Raw genomic sequence first — 19,522 nt, forward strand, 5'->3', positions numbered from 1 at the left:
AGTTTTTGTTTTGATAAATGAATAATACCCTCATGGTAACACTATATTTAAAATTGTTTATACGTTTTGCTAGATCAGAGGTACAGACGATAAGAAATCTGTAGGGAGTACCAGTGTCAAGTGTCTCCCCTGAGGGCTTTCTGTTTTGCTCTCATCTCTCAGGTCCGTGGTCTGTCTGTCTGTCTGTCTGTCTGTCATCTCCCACCCCAACACTCTGTCAGCTAGTGCACTCTTCTCAAGTCTATGGTTTTTCTGAAATTAAACAGTTCCTAAGTAGAAGAGTTTTGTAAAAGCCTAAAATGAAAAGCAGAATTTAAGGGCAGCCAGTAAGCAGTAACCAGCTAGCATCATTATGTAACGGGGTCGTCCTAATGCCATACACAGCAGCAGATGACAACCGTCAAACACTTGATTCACCTACTTCTCTGATCATCTTACAAGGGCCCCCTCCACCTCCTGCTTCTTCCCTTGAACTCGCCTGATTGATGAGTCACTGTTTGCTCAGGTAATCCCTTAAAAAAAAGTCTTACTGTGCCTCAGTTTATCTTTTCAGTGCATACAAACTTTGATATACTAAATGCCTAAGGAATATGAGTTTAGTCTTAGCGCAGGTCGCCATAACTGGGAAAATTGAGGTGATGAAGGACTTTCTGCTCACAGCCTGGCGGAAGGATGCCAAGTCTGTCAAGATCAAGAAGAACAAGGATAACGTGAAGTTCAAGGCTGACTGCAGCAGGTACCTTTACACCCTGGTCATCACAAAGAGAAGGCTAGGAAGTTGAAACAGTCCCTGCTGCCTGGTTTGGCGGTGAAGGAGCTGAAATGAACCAGGCCTCTGCGTTTGACTATTAAAAATCCTAAAAAAGTCCAAAAAAAAGAGAGAAAGATGAGTTTAAACCTTATTATGCAACTAACAGTACTTCCAAAAGTGACGACTGTATGATATATAAAACAATGTGTGTCTAGTTACACATAATGTCCCTTGTAAATTAGGAGACTATTGTCCATGTTCAGAAAGCCAGTTTCCTGGGAGGTTGCACATCATCCTGGGACTGGAATCTACGATCTCAGTGACTGTAGTTTCCTAAGGAACTGACAGCAAAGTCTGCTTACCCACTGTCTACATCCCAGATGCCTGATCGCTTTCCTGCACGTGCCCAGAGGCCACCAAAGAGCGGTTTCCGCCTGCTGGAGGTAGAAGGCTTAGCTTGCTTAGATTTGAAACAGCGAGCTGGTCCATTCTGCTGCACACCAGAACTTAAATGCTTGTAGATGTGGGGGTTTCAAGTTTCTTTAGATCAAGGCTTCCTGCCTTGCAATGCTCTCTAGCCCAGCAACCGGGGGGAGGGGCGGGGATCAACAGTGCACCTTTTAAGGGGTTGTGACAGGGAAGCCTTCTCGAACCCTAGCTCTACCTTCTCCCCCGGCTCTGCTCATAATAAAGCTAGATCAGTGTTGTAAAAGTGCTAGTAATGTAAACCTTCAAAGAATGGCTATTGAAAAATTAAGACTGTTTTTTTTAAGGGGGTGACTATCTGTCCAGGAAGTGGTCACCATAAAATACTCTCTGTCCTGATAGAGAGCAGATGCTGTTCTCCCCCCAAAACATACTCAGGAAGTGTCAGCCTGTGGGGCAGACTCTGCCATAAACGTCTGCAATGTTTATTCAGCCAAGATTTATGTCACAGTGAAATTAAGTCTGATTTCAAAGCACTCACCATTTAATCAGTATTTATGCAAACTCGTAAATAACCTGAGTTTCTAATATGGAGTGGACTGTGCCATCACACTGTTCCTATACAGAGGTCAGGCGTGGTTTAAAGAAAAAGAAATTCCAGCCCTCTTTGGATAGTACCTCTTTCCTTAAATCTTAGGTTTTATTCTGTGAAGTAGGGAAGATTCAGCATTCGTTGACACTGGTAAATCCTCTTTTCCTCTCTCTTTTTTCTCCCCTTTTCTTTTCTGTTTTTGAGGCAAGGTCTCACTCTGGAGCCCAGGCCACTCTGTAACTCACTAAACAGCCCAGTTTGGTCTCAAAGTTGCAGCAGTCTCCTTAGCCTGTTGAGTCTCTGGTGCACAGCATGGGGGCACCAGGCCCTGCTTGATGACTTTTTTAGTGAGGAGAGTGACTCAGTGGTGCCTCTGCTGGAAGTGATGTGGAGCTTCACAAACCTTCTTCCTGCTTCCCCTCACCCTACCACCATCCAGGCCTTCTTTAGAGTGGGTGCAGTTTGGGGACTGTGAAGAAACATGGGCTTTCAAAGCTGGCTTTATCTCCCAAGTACCTAGCGACCACAGGGCCAAACCTGAAATTGTAGTGGTTAGGTTGATGAAGGATAGAAAGAGGTAAAATTTGATGGAGCCTGACAAAGAAAGGGAGTCACTAATCCTAATATCCTGTTGAAGTCTCCCACCAACAGACAAACAAGAATTTCAGCACAATTTGTAAATGCTTCAAGCCTTTTTCCTTCCCCAACTGTAAGCCTTCAGTTTTCTAGGCATTTTAGTAGAAAACCCATGGACAGGGCAAAAAACATACCCCAAACCCCTGTGCAACTTTAGTGGCTCCTGCTTGAGGACTTTAATCCCATCCAAGGCACCTCCAGAGCTTCCTCACTTTACAAACGTGGGTGCTTCTCATCCATGACATGAGAGCCACTAACATGCTCCATATGGCCAATGCTAAGACAATTAGCTGTGAGGGGCCCCAGTCCAAGGGTGTGTCCCTTCTCAAAGACTCTCCCATGAGGACGTCATACCCATACTTGGAGAAGCCTTCCTCTCCCTACTGTCTCTTGGGAATCACTTGGATATGAATTATTCTGTGGTGTTGTCTCTTTCTTCCACCATTACCTGGGTTCTGGTAATCAAACTCAAGTAACCAGGCTTGTGCCATCTCACAAGCCCCCGGGTATTTGGTTTTACAGTCTTGAAGCATAAAATGTTTCCAGAAAAAAAAATCTCTTGAGGCACTTTCAGGTTTGGTGAAAACAGGTTTTATAGAGAAGAGGATGTCAGGAAGAATTGTCAAGGGGAGAGCATCAATTAAAACTTAGGCAATTATGAAATATTTAGCTCCAAACTCAATTTGGGGAACATTTAGATAACACTCTTCCATTTTGCTCCACAGAGAGACCACTAGAAAGGGACACACAGATATCTACGTCCCAATCTCAGTCCAGCCAGTTAGTTGTGTGGTTATGGAGCAATCGCCACTCAACTTTTCTAGGTTCATTTTCTTACCTGTAAATATTAGAAAAATGATGCCCTTTCTGTCTACCTTATAGTTTTGAGAATTCAGTAAATTCGTGAATGCAAATATGAAGTTATCAGCCATGACACAACATGTGAAGATATAATAAATATATGGTCAATATTCCCCAATGGAAAGTAAAAAGCCTTACTTAGGTCTTGATCTGTGCACACATTATTTTTGTGTTTGCTCCAACTTTACTTGCACAGTTATGTCTAAAGATAGACTGTTGGTCCAGAAGCTGATGACACAGGAGTAGACTGTATGCGAGATATTTCCTTGGACCAACAAGTCCTCAAGCATGTTGACCTCAGTGTTGCTCTTTACTCTAAACAATTAGCCAAGTCTCCAAGGATCTTCTGTTTATTCACTTACATCAATGCGTGGTTGCTATATTAGAAAACAAATAAAATTTAAAGTATGTATTAATTTCAAAGGGGCAACACATTGATTGCTTGTAAATATAAATGTTTTAATGAACAATAACTTTTTGAATGAAACTATTAGAAGTGGCATTTTACATTTCTGCCAATCTCTTTAATGTTTGACTTAATTAGAAACAGCTGGATCCTCACATCTGCTTCCTCTTTCAATCTCTCATGGTATCACATGTCACATAGACTCTGGAAAATCACATTCTATACTCCTGAGAGAATGGGAATGAACAAGGGTGAGGATATCTTAGTTTTAAAGTGAAAATAATGCTGTCCTCATGGACCCCTGAATGGCCTTGAAGGACCCTGTGTGTGTGACGCCGAAACAGATCTACAGAGCTAGAGTCAGGATAAGCTGGGTTGAACTTGAAAACATTTTTTTAAAATCCTCTTTCAAAAAGTTAAAACTTGTAACTAGCTGTGACAAAGCAGTTTTAGTCTTGGAAAATATACCCAGGAGAAATGATTACATAAAGCTAAAAAATATTCATAGTAAGTTTATTCACCATTATGAACTGGAGCAACTCAAGTGTCCATCAACAGAAAATGCATAATAACCTACTGATTCTTCATACAGTAATATTCTTCATGGCAATAAGAAACCATTTGTACATAAAAGTCATGGGTGACTCTCACAGAGCCTATGTTAATTGAAAGAAGCCAATATAGGCAATCCATGCTGCATGACTAAGTTCAAGACTGGACAAGAATCATCTATTGTGCTTGAGGCTGGAAGAGTGTTCACCCCATGAGTATGTCTGGGGGCATTAACTAGACAGGGGAGTGAGGGAACCTCCTGGGTTACTGGAAATGTTCTAGATCTATGGTGGTTACACGAGTGTAAAGCAGTGTGTAAATGCACCAATCTCTGCTAGAGATTAGCGTGCTTTTGCTTTATACACATTGAATATCAGAATATGCATTTAGAAATCCTATAGAACATTTTAAGCTTGCAGTATGTAGGAAGTTTTGCTCCTCAGGACATCAAGTGCCCCATTCCCTCCTAAAGAATATGACTACTGTCAATAGTTTCCATTTATAATGTGTTTATTCTGTTGAATCTGTGGTTACTTTATACATCTTGATTAATAGCATTTAATCCTCATTTCAGTGCTTACAAAGGACTCTGTAGTCATATTCTATTTTCAGTTCCTGTCAAGTCCTGGAGATGTACAAAGGCAGAACCCCATTGTATATACTAGGTAAACGAATTTCTGTAAGACAGAAACAATTTTCAAATGCCAAAGTTTCCTCTCAACTCCAGACCCTCTGACCTGTGTCAATTCTGCTGCCATGCATGGTGAAACTGCTCAAACTATTGACCTTAGTATAGGCTCCTCAATAATGAGCAAGTGATATTTTATGTTGAATGAAGATAGACCCTGAGACCTTGTTAGCTCTGAGACAGCACCTCTGTGGCTCAGTAGACTAGAGAACTACTGGTCTTGGACCCATGGAAGGTTCCTTGACATCACTCCAGATGGAAATGCCAAGTTGGACAGTTACCCCTCTTGTCCTATTACAGGGGAATTAGAAATGCATGGGACACATTGCAAAGACACATTCCAGAAGCTTCAGCTTGATGGTATCCTTCCTCAGATGAAAGCTCCAGAATTTGCTTCAATTCTGCCACCAGTGCTGAGAATATAAGCACATTTCTGGAGTTTGAACTTTTCTTCTTTAAAATGAAGACTCATGTGACCAGTTTATTGTTAATGGTCCCTGATATTTTTAATGCAGTAAAAAAAAAATAAGCCTCAAAGACAGCCCCTTGGAGTAATACAGGCATCACATTGACTTTCCTGTTTGCAACAAAACCAATAACTAAAGTCAATGACAATGAAATAGCGTTGGGCCTCCTGGTCGAATGGTCATTATGATCTGTTCCAAATATTAGAATATTCTATACTATTGTCTCTTCCATTAAGAGTTAATCCATCTAGGCCTGGCAATTCCCAGTAAAGAAGACCACCCTCAAGAAGGCAAATTTATCTAATGCCATGCTATGGGTATGGGAGGAATAGATATCCTTTTAATGAGATAATGTATTCATCCTTTCTAGAACCACTCCCTCACATGTCTTCAGACTCTAATAGAACTTTCATCATGCATATGTCTTAGTTAGGGCTTCTGTTGCTGGCATGAAACACCATAACCAAAAAGCACGTTTTGGGAAGGAAAGGGTGTATTTGATTTACATTGCTTCTCATCATCCAAGGAAGTCAGGACAGGAACTCAAACAGGGCAGAATTCTGGAGCCAGGAACTGATGCAGAGGCCATTAAAGGGTGCTGCTTACTAGCTTTCTTCATTCTTATCATTTGTTCATCCTGCGTTCTTATAGCACCCAGGACCAACCAGCCCAGGGATGACACCCTCTCCCATCAATCTTCCAGGCTGCCGAGAACGAAAGCTTTTCTGCTCTGCTGTTCTCTCAAACCTGATACAGTTGGATTCAGCTCCCTTGTGAATGCATTTCTAAATTATTTTATTAAGAAGACTAAGGACCCAAAAGTGTTTACCTATCTATAAAGTCTAAGACCCCCAAATGAGAGAAAGCATGTGGCATTTGTCTTTCTGTGACTGATATAACACACTTAGTATGATTATTTCCAGTCACATCCATTTACCTGCAAAAACACACTTCCATTCTTCTTTATGTCTGAAAAAAAATTCCATTGCGTTTATCTACCACAAATATCCTTATGAATTCCTCTGTTGTTGGACACCTAGGTTGGTTTCACCATGGCTATTGTGAACTGAACACTTAAGTAAACTTGCTAGACAAGTATCTTTGGACATGCTGACTTGGAGTCTTTTAGGTAAATACCCAGGAGTTTCACAGCTGGGCAGCTGGGTCACATGAGAGACCCTCCATACTGATTCCCATATAGGCTGAACTAATTTGCATTCCCACCAGCCATGTGAGTGTTCTCTTTTGTCTGCATCCTCACTAGCAATTGTCCTTGTTTGTTTCCTTGGTGTCTGCTAGTCTGGCTGGAGTGTAAAAGGGACCTCAGTGTCATGTTAATTTGCATTTTCTGATGGCTAATGAGGTTAACACTTTAATATATTTATTAGACATTTGCACTTCATCCTTTGAGTACTGTCTGCTCCTTTTATTAGTCAATTTATTGGTTGAGTTGTTTATGGTTTTGGTAGGTAGTTTTTTAATTAAAGATTTATTTTCCTGTTTTAACTTGCACGTGTGTATATGTTTGGGGGGGAGGGTAGGCAATGCATGTGAGTGCAGTTGCCCATAGAGGCCAGAAGAGGGTAGAGTACCAGATCCCTTGGACCACATGTTTTATCACAAAGCTACTCCTGTCCCTTTCCAACCTGCTCTGTAGTCTTACCTTAATTCCTGCCTGGATTATAAGACTCTTGAGAGCAGGCACTGGTCTCAATCATCCCTGCTGTTCCTGCTATCAGCGGTACCTGGCTTAAGGCTTATTAACTCCTAGGGAAGGTGTCAGTGAATTCCAGTTCTTGAGAGGCATAGCCAGCGTCTGGTTTCAGCCTCATTTCTTCAAAGAAATCCACGACTTTGTTAATAGACTCATGCCATTCGTGTCTAAGATACAAAAACATCTTCTGTTTGTAGTTATGTTTTCGCTAGCTCTAAGTTGCTGTGATTTTTCTTCTTCACAGCTAGGGATTCAGTCTGAGACTTTGGTCCTGGTAGGCATTGTCTATTGAGAGAATCCAAGCTAAGATGTTTTCCTAGACCACATTTAGAAGGCACAGAGCATCAGTGTGGTGGTTTCAAAAAAAAATAGCCCCCTGCCGGGCGGTGGTGACACATGCCTTTAATCCCAGCACTCTGAAGGCAGAGGCAGGCGGATCTCTGTGAGTTCGAGGCCGGGCTGGACCGACAGCCTCCAAAACAATACAGAAAACACCCTGTCTCGTAAAACCAAAAGAAAAAAAAAAAAAAGGAAAGAATTTTAGCCCCTATAGGGAGTGGCACTATTAGGAGGTGTGGCTTTGTTGGAGTAGGTGTGGCCTCCTTGGAGGAAGTGTATCACTGTGGGGGTGTGATGGGAGCGATCATTGTTATTTAGAAAATCTTGTAAATATTGTCAGGCTCTCTCAGCCAGGACTCTTGGGGGGAGGGCCTAGGCCCTGCCCTGGATGAAATGACAGTCACTGGATATCCACCATGGAGGCCTCACTCTCCCTGGGGATCAGAGTGAAGATTGGTGGGGGACTGGGGGACCTGGTGGGGAGGGCGGGGGAAGAGGGGAGGGAGAGGGAGCTGGGATTGACATGTGAAACAGATTGTTTCTAACCTAAATAGAAAAAAAATAATTATTTTAAAAAATATTGTCAGTCTTTTTCAAGAACAGTCCGTCCCCTCCCCAGCTTCCCTCTGAATAGAACCTGGGCTCACAGGAATAGCTGATAGCAATCTCCAGTTAGGTTTCTCAATCCTCCTCCTTGCAATTAGGCTACTTAACACTAACATCTCTTCATTCCTGCTGCTCAGCCTCAGTGATGGTCTGCCAGCACCCCTCGTACATGACCAAAAACACACTCCTGGGTATGGTATGTTACCAAGAACACTCTTCAGCCGACCCCTCCCTTATTGTCCTGCATCCTCCTACCTCATTTCCCCCATTTAAGCCTGTACAGAATTCTTATTAAAGGGCAGCTTGATCGGAAGGTCTGTCTTTCTGTTCATCTCTCTTGTGTTTCTTGTCTTGTTCATTCCAGGTTCCTGTGGGCTCGAACCTGTTGTGCCCTGCTGGCCAGGGCAGGGCAAGCTTTAATGTCTCCTATGCTCAAGCTCTAGGAAGTATTACAGCTCACTTCCTGTTGCCTGTGGATCAAGTTGTAGAACTCTGTTTCTTCTCCAGCACCATGTCTGCCTGCATGCTGCCATGTCTCACCATGATGATAATGAACTAAATCTCTGAAGCTGTAAGGCACCCCAATTAAATGTTTTCCTTTATAAGAGTTGCTGTGGTCATAGTGTCTCTTCAAGGCAATAAAAGCCCTAACTAAGACAGCCAGTAAGCAGACTCCCCACTTCATGCCGTATACTAAGGTATGCTGGGAAATAGAACACAGCTCCTGGTTTTAAGTTTTAAGTTCTCCATGCCACGCAAACATGGTTAAAATGAAAGACAACTTAAACTAAACATTTCATGTTGCCTTTTGTACATTTCCTATAAAAACAAAGATTAAAAAGCATTCCTGAAGTGTTTTTATATTTCTAAATAAAATCAGTTCAATGCTAGCATTTTAAGCTTTGTTGAAGCTAGTTACTTGCTGCATGGCCTGTCTGACCAGCAGTTTGGTGGTACACATGTGTGGATGGGCATCTTCTGTGCTTGGCTATCCGTTTTCTTTGCTTTGTATCCTGCCATTGTCAATTCCATAATTTCTTACTAAAGACTCTACCATATAAAACACTAATATTTAGGGTTATTTCTGTAGAGTTAATTGGTACAGGTATATATTAGTACCATGGGCTTTTGCATGTTGATCTTACAGCTGATAAATACTTTAGTAAGTCAGAAAGTAATTTTGAAATCTTTTACATAAACATTCGTTTATTTCGGAAATGAGAAAATGTTTATTTTTTCCTTGCCATACTTTGGCACTGTTTTTTTTCTTATGTTGTTTAGGTTTTTCTAGCCTGTGTTGAATTGTAGCTTATATTCTTGGTAAGGTATACAAAGCTCTCCTGGTGATCTTGGTTGGTTGGTGGCTTTCTTGGCTCTGGTGGCTTTCAAATGAGTAGCTGTTGATTTTTGCTGTATGTCTCTTTTCATTATTAATGTGTTAGCATTTTGCTGATGACAAAATGCCCAGGATAAACAAAATGCCCTTAATGGCAGAGGCTCCTAATCTCAGAGGTTTCAGCCCAAGGGTGTTGGGCTCCCTTGATTTGAGGCTGTGGCAAGGTAGAAGGTATCACGGTGGAGTGGAGGAATAAGGAGAAAGTGGGCAGACCTGGTCTCAATATCCCCTTTGAGAACATCCCCTCACACACCTAATTTCCTCCAGTTAGCTCCCACCCTTCCTTGAAAGGATCCAGTGTCCCCCAATAGTACCATATGCTGGCCACCAAGCATTTAACATGAGGATCTGGGAAGTATTTCCTGTGGTCAACGAAAAGGGGTCAAGGCTGTGTCTTAAACTGGCAGCTACTTTAATGATGTAGGAGTCTCCCACATGGTGCTAGTTCTGGTGGTCTGAAAGCTGGAGGATTGAAGAGGTCAAGAGGACAGCTGAGACTTGGCACCATGTGACAGGGTCAGAGCCCCCAAAGATAGCTCCAGAAAGGCCATTGGCGAAGGCACAGCCTCAGTCGCAACAGAGAGCACAGCACATTAGAGGTGGCAGAACTGGGTAGGATGACATTAAGGATAGAGGCAGGTATGAAACGGAGCCTGCCCAAGCCTTGAAAACTCTACACTGTGGGTAGTATTGCCCAAGACATGGAGCCCAGAAGATTATACGTTAGGCCCAAAAGCTGGACACTGAGTTCACTTACACCGTTAGAGTTTGGATTTGATTTGATTTGTCATTGTGCCCTGGCCATTCCTTGTTTTTTATTTTTGGAGCCCACAGACCTGGGATTTTTAAAGAGATATTGTGTTTTTTTTAATAAAGAATTGGACTTTTTTTTTGGGTTTTTTTTTTTTTTTTTTTTTTTGGTTTTTACGAGACAGGGTTTCTCTGTATTGTTTTGGAGGCTGTCGGTCCAGCCTGGCCTCGAACTCACAGAGATCCGCCTGCCTCTGCCTCCTGAGTGCTGGGATTAAAGGCGAGTGCCACCACTGCCCGGCTAGAATTGGACTTTTAAAATGTTGAAAAAGTTACAGATGGTGGGACTTTAAAAAATTATAGTATGCTTTATATTATTGTTCCCTTACAAAATCTTAGGAACAAACAAGAAAGAAAAGATTATAACTGAATAGTGATGAGTTTGGATGTCAAGTTGACAAGGGGTCAGTTGTAGTTTTGTGTTCTGTTAATTTGACACAAACTAGAATTATCTGGGAAGAGGAAACATCAATTGAGAAAAGCCTTCACCAGACCGGCCAGTAGGCAACTCTATGTGGCATTTTTTTTTTTGGCTAAGGATTGGTGGCGGAGGACTCAGTCCACTGCTGGTTGTAGAAGAGGTCAGCTGGGGATGAGCCGGAAGAGAACCCAGAAAGTACCATTCCTGAGCCAGAAGAGAACCCAGAAAGTACCATTCCCCTCTGGCTTCTGAGACAGCTCCTGCCTCCATGTTCTGGCCCCTACATCCTTCATGATGGATAGTAAGCTACAAGATGAAACAAACCCTTCCTTCCCCACTTTCCCACAATGCTTCTGATCATGGTGTTTACCAAGGCAGTAGAAAGCAATCTAGGACACCTGCTTAGCCTATACTGAAACATCTTCAGCAAAGTCTCCAATTCTTGCTCCATAGGCCAGCTACGGTGCTGAGGGTGGCAGCGTGGAGCTGTGCCTCTGTCTCTCACCACTGACATGCCACTGTCCTGAAAGTGTCATTTTATATTTTATATTTTTCTTGTCATTCTCGCCAAGGTTAGAAATAAAATGCATTTTTTTCCCTGACACTAAGTTAGCAGCCCATCTTTCAGAGGAACTCTTTGTCTTTTTTTGTGCCTATTTTAGTAAACACCTGGGCTTTGCATTTTAACTGGATCAAAGAATACCAACGGATTAAGATAAATGATGCTATTTCTACAGGTCCCAATTCTTTTGTGGATGGTATACGAGAATTATTTACATAAATAATACTTCAGATTTCAGAATGTTTTGACCATCTCTACTATCCATTCTGGATTATGTTCAGTCCAGTTACAGCAAGCCTGACCTGTATAATTAGCTTTGCAAGGATTGCCTTTCCTGTAGACTCCTTGGTGTGTGTTGTACTCTGTGTTCTCTTTTCCTTAAGATACTGAAGAACTTTTCCCCATGGAGGTCTTCTGAAGTATTTACTTTTGTTTGTAGGCTAATCCACAAGCCCTGTTCAGTGCTGATATTAGCAGAAACATTCACACACACACACACACACACACACACACACACACACACACACACACACACACACACACCCCAGGCTAGCATTTGTCAGGTGAATTCTGCATTTCAACTGTCTTCTTTTCTTTGGTGGTGAGATATTCACAACCTGAAATTTTTTTTTTTTTTTGGTTTTTTTTTACGAGACAGGGTTTCTCTGTATTGTTTCGGAGGCTATCGGTCCAGCCCGGCCTCGAACTCACAGAGATCCGCCTGCCTCTGCCTCCCGAGTGCTGGGATTAAAGGCGTGCGCCACCACTGCCCGGCCAACCTGAAATTTTTTAAATTCCATTTGAAAGCAAAATTACCTTGCCATATTTCTTCTCCGTCATCATGGTGCCTCGCTTTCTTAACCTTACAGATAAGGTATGCTTGCTACATTGTTACTCTATTTGTTTATAGTGTTTATTTACCTTATAAAGAGCTTGCTTCTTCAAGTTTTACCCACTCACTCTCACAGCACTGCAAGGAAGCAAAGTCTAAACTTCAATGGTGTGTACACTTTTATTACGGAAGTTTCCACGAAGCATGCTTTAAAAATCAAAGGAATTGTTTCCTTCTCTTCTTTGCATCATTTTTCATTTTTTCTTTATGCCCTCCCTATCCCTCCTTGACTCTTCTGCTCATGTATCCCCCATCCCACCCCCGTTCTTTGCCACCTCCGCTTCCCTAATTGGGAAAGGGCATGGCTTGGCAATAATATCAGCACATCTATGTGGAATTATATTTATCTTTTTTGTTTGTTTTTTGAGACAAGGTTTCTCTGTGTAACAGCTCTGGCTGTCCTGGAACTAGCTCAGTAGTTCAGGCTGGCCTCGAACTCACAAAGATCCTGCCTGCCTTTGCTTCCCGAGTGCTAGGGCTAAAGGCAACGGCCGCCACTACCCAGCTGGATTTATCTATTTCTAAATCTGCACATTTTATCATAATGAACAATGGGGTTCATGGTTACATTGTTGTACATGTATAGCATGTACTTCCTGTTCACTCCTTCCCATACCCTCTTGTGTGTGTCAGTCCATCCTTGTCCTGCCCCCCCCCCCCAATGTCCTCAAACCACCCCTGTGTCCTTGGGGGTTTGCAGTGCTTTTGCCTTGGGCTAAGGTTTCCAAGAGTCTCCACCTGCTGCTTCCCAAAGTGAGGTCCTGCTCCAACTTCTCAATTATGGCTTCTTGAGACGTTCAGCCAGAAAGTGGGCTGCTGTTACTTCTGGTGGGAATAAAACACAGGGAGGCAGTTTCTTAAGTAGTTGTTGAGCCCTTTAACCACTCGATCCTGAGATTACCTGAAACAATCACTTTCGAGTGGGCATCTTTTGACGAGTCTGTTCCTGAATTGGAGGATGTTCGAAATACTTAGTGAAGAGCGAAGCGTTTCTTTAAGTTAAGACTCCAGACTCCAGATCCACTCTTGTGTCTTTTCCTTTAAATACCATGACAAAAGTTCAAAAGGGCTAGTTCCCTCCCCCGCCCCTTCCCAAAGAGGAGCTTGGCCTCTGAATTTAAATATAGACCTTTCAGAGCCGGAACTGCTTCCAGGCAGAGAGGCGCAGGGAAAAAGTGTGTGTGAAGAGTCTGTGTGAACGTGTGTGAGCCCGCATGCACGTGTGTCAAAGTGAATCCCTGCCTGCCTGTGTGTGTGTGTGTGTGTGTTGCTGCAGGAGAGACTGCTTCAGCTCAGCCAGCCGTAGGATTGAGGAAGGAAGCTGGGAGGAGAAGCAATGGACCTATTAACAAAAGCTCAGTTTTGTCCCTGCTGACCAACTAGCAAGCAGAAGGGATGGGAGCTGAGGCTCCCCGCCAGGGAGGTCGGGCTCCCTGCAAACAGTTGCAGGCATCCTTGCCACGCCTTCCTTAACACGCCCTTCTCGGGGGAGCCCAGAAACTTGGCGCCAGAGAAGTAAGTTTTCAGAGCCGCCGCAGCGGCTTTGCAGGAGACCAGCAAGCAGTGTGTTTGGGATCTCCAAGTCTCTGCCTACTTGTGTTGTGTGAGTTAATGGATTTTTAGTACAAAGAAAACCTAAACCCAGCTGACTTGAAAGACTGGAATTTCAGCTCTCTTTTGCTGGGATGTTTTCTCTCCCTCTTCCTCTGAAATCTCTCTAAATTCGATTACCAGGTCAGTGACCAGCCCTCCACTTCCAAGGGTGTCTAGCTTTTGGCTTGGAAAGAAAACCACAACCTGTAAGTACCTGCTTGCCGTGCTTGTCTGCTCTTGACTCTAATGTTCTGTTAGCGGAGTGCCCCAGAGGTGGGCAGCTGTGAGCAGCAGTAAGCCAAGGCTGCCCGGCAGCTTGCAAAACTTAGATTCTGTTAACTCAGAAGGCGGACACATGCGTGTTACCAAACCAAACGCCAACGAGGGAATTGATCCCTCTGCCTCCCATGCAACTGCTCTGATTCCATCCCCAGGGGCACTCCTAAAGAAATTGGGTTTACATTTTTGTGAGAATTTCCCTGAAGTTATAGTATTCTTTCTCAGCTAAAGGAAAAGGCAAAGAGAAAAGATGCAAAATTAACAGGACAGGTAATGGTAATATATGGCTAAGAATCTAGAGCATGGGTGGTCCTTGGAAACCCTTGAATAGCTTAATTACATTTGGGTATGTTGTTTAAAGTATGTTTTGTAGTGAGGAAAGGTAGTTCGAGGGAAGGAGGCAAGGAAATCATTGTTCTGAAGCGTGGCTGGCGTTTAGGCTTTCAGCTCATAAATGAGAATTGGTCCAGAGACTTCAGTGCTGTAGTAAGTAAAAAAAAATTCTGGAAGTTTTCATCTGACTTACAGACATCACTCTTATGGCATTTAATTTTAATTTCTGGGTTTTGCTTTGTTTTGTTTACTGTGGCATTCAGTGAGTGAATTAGAAAGAGCATTTCAAGGGCCAGGCAGTGTTCACGGGTGGGAATGTTGCTGCAGAGATTAACCTCTTCCAGGCTGCCTTGCAGACCCAAGGAAGGGCCCAGCAGCTCTTTAGGCTTCTGCTCTGGAAAATCATGACCCTTCCTGGCTCTTGTAAAGCTGCAGAAGTTTCATGTTGGCATGCCCATGTGCCTGTCCACTTGGTAAAGTGCCTTCTGTGCAACTTCGTGCCGAAACTGCACTCTTTCCATTCTGGAGAGGGGGGGAGGGAGGGAGGAAGGGGAAGGGAGGAGGGAGGGAGGAAGGGAAAGAGAGGAGACAGAGAGACCTTTGGGACTTTGTGAAAAAATGGATTTTTACCCAGTGTTGGGACAGGAATCTTCCCAGGCCAATCTGATACAGGTGATGACTGCATTTGATTATTTGATTAAACATTGCGGTATACTGTACTTGGCAGTTATATTTTTGTTATGTATTTGGTTAATATCAAACTTCATGTCTTGAGTTGATGCTGAACATGACTCCGGTGCAACATTAGTTTGCATTCTTGACTGCCAAACCAGGCTTTCTAACCATTGTTCTTACCTGCTTGCCCCACAATCTGCCTTTCTGTTGTCCATGAGTGACAGTGATTTGTGTGCAGGTGCCGGGATGGCGCCATGACAGATGCTGGTCTGTTCAGCCCGCTTGCCCTTCGGTGCTCAGCAAGGCTGGTCCTGGACACTTTATCTCTGGGGTGTTGTCCACTATCTGGGGATGCCACGATTCTGGGGCCAGGCCGGAGCGAGCTGGGCTGAGTGAAGCTGGATTTCTTACAAGACAGCAGGAGCCATTCCTAGAAACTGAGTTTGTCTCAGGCCAGCCCTCGGTGACCGAATAGGAAGTGGCACTTCATGCTGCAGTCCCCATGTGACAACAAATGGAAGCCAGCGCAGCCTTCAACCCCATCCTGGGAGTTGACGACATCCAGCATTTACAGTAGAAAGTAGTCAGGCTGTGCTTATCGAGGCCCTTTTCCTGCTTCCTCCTCGCGCCAGGCACGGTGCTAGTCTCTAAGGCTTCCAAAATGACCAGTGGGGATGGCATGTGAAAGGTTCAGGCATTCCGCTGGCCTGCCTGTTACCTGGCAGGATGCACTCAGGCAGCACTCTGGCCAGCCCAGAGTTCTGTGAGAACCACGCAGGTGCAAAGGACCCCTTGAAAGGACTGACCCCTGCCCGCTTACGCTCTCTTTTACTCTCTCTTACTCTTTTACTCTGGTCTTTCTCTCCATCTCATCCTCTCTCTTACTCTCCTCTCTCTGTCTCTGTCTCTGTCTCTGTCTCTGTCTCTGTCTCTGTCTCTGTCTCTGTCTCTGTCTCTGTCTCTGTCTCTCTCTCTCTCTCTCTCTCTCTCTCTCTCTCTCTCTCTCATATCTTATCTCTCTCTCAGCTCTGCACGGGTTGGTTACCTCTCACCACCCCCCTTTTCCCTCCCTGTCCACCAATAAACTCCACGTGGGATCGTTGAGTCGCGGTCTGTGTCTCGTTACTGGATAAACTAAACATTTTAACAACAGCATGGCCCCTGTCCTTTGCACTTCCAGTCTCAACTGTTGCCAACCAGTCTTAGGCTGGCACCTAAATGCTCTAAACTCCCGTCCCTTTGTTAGTGAGAGGAGGGAGGTCCACTGAGTTTTCTCCTTTTTCCTCCATGCTGGGGAAAGGCCAACCTTGCTCACAAGCTGCGCACCCAGCCCCAAGTTTGGTTATTATTCTAACATTGGCTCTGTAGACACGGAGTACAAAGTCTCTTAGGCATTTGTTTGTGGAGTAGGCTCAAAGACTTATTTTACCACTTTTCTGCAAAAGTCTTAATTGTATCTTCTAAATTGTATCCTCACAAGGGCTTGCTAGTGTGTGATATATCACCATATCAGAACATGCAGCCACCGCTCACAAGGGGATCAAGTGACTCCCTGGAAAGGCTGTCTCTCTGGGCCAGGTCACACAAGAGGGCACCCTCTTATCTTGTCTGAATCTGACGCAGCTCCCTCTTTGGAGGCCTGGGTGGTCTGAACAGGGCTTATGGTTTCCATTGCTCACAGCGTGCAACCTGACTCTTCCCTCCAAGCCACTGCCCAGCTTTTGTGCAACTTGGTGAGAGGCAATAACAGAGGTCTTTGAGGTGCTGGGAAAACAAAAGGCAAGCAAAACCCGCTCCCAGATGGAATCCTGGTTGTCTGCATCTGTAGCTCCTTTTCCCTCTGTGACCACAGCACCGTTTCAAGGGACTTTAAGACTTGACCATCAAGATAGGAGAGAGCTGTGTCTCTTCCGATAAGTGTAGCCTCCAGTGGCCTGAGACACCCTGGGTAGTAGACCATTGACTGCAGCCTGAGGTCTGGGATCTTGCAAAGTAAGCACACATTTAACACTGTGTTCCCTCCATGGAAGTTTTTGCAGAGGGCAGACACTGTTGTTTTGTTTGTTTTTCCTTTGGGCTTGCCTGTTTTCACAGGGTTGGTGATATTTGGGAATGTGTCTTAAAAGATCCTAGAAACATTCCTTTTGGCATCATTTGAGGCTGCTCAGGTTGCAATGTCACTTTGCAGTCTCAACTTCATTTTCCTGCCTGGTCCCCAGAGACAGGGAGTAGATAAACACTCCAGGACTAACAGGACCTGCTCCCTGGGGCTCAGCTCTGCTCTCCATCAAGTGCTGCTCAGTGGTTACAGATGCTCTGCTGGCTTCACTTAAGGAATCACACACACCTTTGTCTCCTGAGGCCATGCCCTGGCATCTCATCCCAGAGTCTGCCTTTCTCCTTAGCACAACAATTCTTCCTTTGTTAACAATAGATTGGCAGCCTTGTAAAGTGAGGAAGACTTCAGAAGGGATAGAAATCCTCAGGCAATCCTTTGAATGTGGAAAAGCTGTTAAGCATTCCCTACTTCCTATCAGACCCCGGAAGTCTTTCCCATGAATGTGAGAGCTCTGCTTCCTAGTGCAGCCTCGATGCTTTAATTCTGTCTCATGTGGGTGCTCCCCTCTGAGAGAACATGGCAGATGTTTCTGTTTCATTCTATAAAGCAAGAGATAGCACTGATGCAACAGCCACCTGGACATGTTACAAGTCAGTTCCAACCCCGGCTGTGCCGTTCCTGGACCAGAACCTTCAGTCGAGCCAGCCAGCCACCCGGAGAGTGAAATAGAGGGCATAGATACTTACCTTGCTGGATGTTTGAGTGTGGTGCGTGGCATGCCTATTTTCAGTGATGAATTCTTCTTTGACAGAGGGATCATACAGGTGTGAAAGCTGGAAAGGGGAAAAATGTGGCAAATTGCATAACATACTGGAAATGAAAAGAGAAATAGTGGTGTGATTTTCTTCCAGATCCCTCTGACTAGGTAGAGAAGATACTAGCCCAACACTGCCCTCTGAGTGAGAGGAGCAGACACTAGCCCACCGCTGGGCTGACTCTTGGTTCTTAGTTATGTCTTAAGCAGCCTGAAACAGGTCTATTAACAAGTAAGACTGATGTGATTCGTATTGAAGACTAAAGACGGGGACAGTCAATTCCATGCATGTGACTCTTGTGGCTCAAGAATTGGAGACATGTATTAGTAGTTTCAGATAATCATGTGAGGAGATGGATCATCTTGTTACTTTGCATTTTGCTTTACTGTAGCAACTGCTTCAGTCTCAGGGAGAAACGTTTGAGCGCTTGAAACTCAGGGGTTGCAGGTCATGAGTCTAGACTACCAGCAAAATGGACAGAGCCATTGACGCGTGCGAAGCCAGTCCTCCCTCCTCATCTCCCACATAGACATTTTCCTGCAGCTCTGGTGTTTCACGGGGGTCAGCTATTTGACTGATATACATTGTAGAGTTTCTCTATACAACACCCAGTGCCAGCCCTGCAGAGACCAAAGTGAGCAGAAGATTCATGGACGTTACGTTGAAGCTGCTTACAGGCCAGGGGACAAGACAGAAACTTTTCAAAAAGGCTTCAGATAGTGATGAAATGTCTGCAGTGGCACAGCACTGCTGGATCCTATGTGAGCAGACAAAGCTGCTCTGGGAGAGTGAGGTCTGCAAAGAATCAATAGGATTTGGTCAGGTGAGTGAGGCAGTTGTTAGTGACTGAGGCAGTTGTTAGTGAGTGAGGCAGTTGTTGGTGAGTGAGGCAGTTGTTAGTGAGTGAGTGAGGCAGTTGTTAGTGAGTGAGGCAGTTGTTGGTGAGTGAGTGAGGCAGTTGTTAGTGAGTGAGTGAGGCAGTTGTTAGTGAGTGAGTGAGGCAGTTGTTAGTGAGTGAGGCAGTTGTTAGTGAGTGAGTGAGGCAGTTGTTAGTGAGTGAGGCAGTTGTTAGTGAGTGAGTGAGGCAGTTGTTGGTGAGTGAGGCAGTTGTTGGTGAGTGAGGCAGTTGTTGGTGAGTGAGGCAGTTGTTAGTGAGTGAGTGAGGCAGTTGTTGGTGAGTGGGGCAGTTGTTAGTGAGTGAGGCAGTTGTTAGTGAGTGAGTGAGGCAGTTGTTAGTGAGTGAGGCAGTTGTTAGTGAGTGAGTGAGGCAGTTGTTAGTGAGTGAGTGAGGCAGTTGTTAGTGAGTGAGTGAGGCAGTTGTTGGTGAGTGAGGCAGTTGTTAGTGAGTGAGTGAGGCAGTTCTTAGTGAGTGAGTGAGGCAGTTGTTGGTGAGTGGGGCAGTTGTTAGTGAGTGAGGCAGTTGTTGGTGAGTGAGGCAGTTGTTAGTGAGTGAGGCAGTTGTTGGTGAGTGAGGCAGTTGTTAGTGAGTGAGGCAGTTGTTAGTGAGTGAGTGAGGCAGTTGTTAGTGAGTGAGTGAGGCAGTTGTTGGTGAGTGAGGCAGTTGTTGGTGAGTGAGGCAGTTGTTGGTGAGTGAGTGAGGCAGTTGGTGAGTGAGGCAGTTGTTAGTGAGTGAGGCAGTTGTTGGTGAG

At 44.4% G+C, this 19,522-nt stretch overlaps 1 protein-coding gene and 1 pseudogene across 3 annotated transcripts in view; both read left to right on the forward strand.

Annotated features, from left to right (window-relative positions):
* The first annotated feature begins 590 nt into the window (after positions 1 to 590).
* Positions 591 to 826, forward strand: LOC101829202 (annotated as a pseudogene).
* A 12,700-nt stretch (positions 827 to 13,526) lies between these two features.
* The window catches only part of Frem1 (FRAS1 related extracellular matrix 1), a 154,717-nt gene continuing 148,721 nt past the window's right edge, over positions 13,527 to 19,522 (forward strand). For 2 of the 3 annotated variants that reach the window (XM_040757230.1, XM_040757231.1), the window contains exon 1: positions 13,527 to 13,918. The gene's annotated coding sequence lies outside the window, so the exon portion shown is untranslated. The remainder of the gene's footprint in view (positions 13,919 to 19,522) is intronic. The other variant, XM_005082165.4, reaches the window with a different exon arrangement.

Source organism: Mesocricetus auratus, unplaced genomic scaffold, assembly GCF_017639785.1.
Source record: "Mesocricetus auratus isolate SY011 unplaced genomic scaffold, BCM_Maur_2.0 Super-Scaffold_100014, whole genome shotgun sequence".
Lineage (NCBI taxonomy): Eukaryota > Metazoa > Chordata > Mammalia > Rodentia > Cricetidae > Mesocricetus > Mesocricetus auratus.